We start from the raw sequence: 2732 nt of genomic DNA, 5'->3' as shown, positions 1-2732 counted from the left end.
TAAACTGTCAGTAAAATTTAAGTGCAAATAAAAATACAGCTTCGCTATTTTAGTCATATTTTTTTGCGCTTAAGAAACTTCTCTATGACTTTAGTTCCAGACTCTTTCCGTTTGTTTGATATTGTCATTACTGCCACAAGTGGTGGGAAAGTGTATTACAACTGAGTACTGCTGCAGACCATACTGCCGACAGCTGAGAAACAGGTATTTTCTGGTGGCCCTCTAGGGGGCGCTCGTGGCCAAACAATGAGCCTCAGCCTTATGTTTAAGAAAAATGTTAATGTACATATATATATTGTTTTTTATTATAATTGTCAGTCTTTCTGCCACTTCCCTCATTTTCAATGTCCATGTTTGATGTTCCTGGAGGCGCAGCCATCTGATTGCAGTCTAGCAATCAGTCCTTGAATAAGTCAAAGGCAGGAAGACGCCAGACCGTTGACTAGTCATCACCTCTTATCTCGGCTATTCCTTGGACTTTTGAAAAAAAATAAACGAAAATAAAAAGAGAGAACATGATGAGTTTCCTGTCACCTGACCGTGGCTATAGCGCAATAAAAAGTATATTACAACAATACACATGACTTGTTCTTCTGTCAGGGAGAAGGATTAGTAGATGACCCGTGTCATTGGCAGAATGGTTCCACACAGCTAAAGGGTCACGAGGGAGGAGCAAAGGTTTCTGAGGTAGTAAGACTCAGACATTTGCCTCATTGACTTGCTGCCAGCAGACCACCACATTGTGGGGCGGCCAGTCAATAAATCACTCTCACTGCCAGCACCCTTGAAGTGGGACAGGTGCATGAACACAGCTTATGCGTTATTGAATCTGGTCTTGGTGACCGATGGAATCTGGTGGATGTCGGGCCCAGGGCATAACACTCTATGGGGCCCAAACTCTGGAACGATCTCCCTCTCCATGTGAGACAGGACCCTTCTTAAAACCCATTTTTAATCACTGGCTTTTAAGCCAGCATGAGACTTTGAACTGTTTATACTGTTTTTAACTTTTTAACTGCCTTTTATCTAACCAATTGCTCTTAAAATTATTTGTATCTGCTGTTTTTATATATATATATATATATATATATATATATATATATATATATATATATATATATATATATATATATATATATATATATATATATATATATATATATATATATATATATATATGTGTGTGTGTGTTTTACCTCTGTTTTAAATTATATATTTTAGTCTGTCCTTTGCCTGTATTTCTCTGCTTTTTGTGGGTTTACTTGTTTGTGGTGTACAGCCCTTAGTTTTTCAACTGTAGTTGTTTTTAAAGGGCTTCATAAATAAAGTTGATATGGTATGGTATGGTTGTTTAGGGCCACAACCACTCAGTTTTCGTGAAAAATAAATTAAAACAATGTTTCTTTCATTTAAATCAAGTAATAATAATAATAATAATAATTAGCTTCATTGTCTCCGAGGAGAAATTTGTCTTGGACATTAAGACACAGCGTTTTACATACATACATACATACATACATACATACATACATACATACATACATACATACATACATACATACATACAGTTCATCCAACAATACAGTGACAACAGTGAACAGTGCGCAGGTATATCAGTTAGTAATGAGATCACACATTACACTCCCCCCGTATTGCACACCTCCTGTATTGCCCAATCCCAATATTGCACTCCTTATTATTGCATCTGGTTATTACAGTAGTTTTCTGTTGTTAAGTACTTTGATTGCCAGTGGGACAAAGGAAAATCTATACCTGTTGAGTTTGTATGTTGCTGTTCTGTACCGTTTACCATTTGGCATCAACACAATTTCACTATGAAGTATGTGGTGTGGGTCACGGGTGATTTTAAGACCCTGCTTCCTCACGGTCTTGTCTAATATTTCTTAAAGGGAACAAGGGCGCTGCATGCCAATTATTTTAGCAGCCCTCTTGATAAGGTTTTGAAGTTGGGTTTTGAGTTTGACAGACAGATTTTCAAACCATGTGGAGATGCTATAACGGCCTTTGCCTTATAAAAGTAGTTGGATGGAACTTTATTGTCATTGCACTTAAAATGTACAACAAAATTAAATTTTCTGTACAAACCCGTTACAGGGTGGACAGAACGGGAACACTGAAAAACGTAGGAAAATGGTAATCATGAGGTGAGAAAAACACAAAGAAGTGGGTGGGGGGAGTCTTAGTTTGAGACCAGGAAAAGCACATATACTTATTACGACATACAATTCCAGACTTGCAACGAGGGGGAGGGCCGAAACTGCCGCCACCAGGGGCCCTGCTCCGTTGTATGTCATACCATGTAGGGGACGTGTGTCTGGCGTTTATTTTCCGTGGATGTATTTTGCATGTGTGCGTAAGCCTGCAGACTGAAAATACGACATTAGATAAAATGCATTTTTCTGTCAAAGTTCGATAACAACGTTTTTGTTTAATCAAATTGGGAATGTGTAACACAAGCTACAGTGCACTGCCTCATCCATGTTGCTGCTCCTTGATCTCAGTGCTGCTTTTGATTCCATCGATCCTAACATTCTATTAGAACGTATCAAAACACGTATTGGTATGTCAGACTTAGCCTTTCCTTGGTTTAACTCCTATCTTACTGACAGGATGCAATGCGTCTCTCATAACAATGTGACCTTGGAGTATGTTAAGGTAACGTGCAGAGTTTCACAGGGCTCAGTTCTTGTCTCTGCACCCTTCAGCATCTA

Source organism: Entelurus aequoreus, linkage group LG06 (genome assembly GCF_033978785.1).
Source record: "Entelurus aequoreus isolate RoL-2023_Sb linkage group LG06, RoL_Eaeq_v1.1, whole genome shotgun sequence".
Classification (NCBI taxonomy): domain Eukaryota; kingdom Metazoa; phylum Chordata; class Actinopteri; order Syngnathiformes; family Syngnathidae; genus Entelurus; species Entelurus aequoreus.
This window is presented reverse-complemented; position numbering follows the sequence as displayed.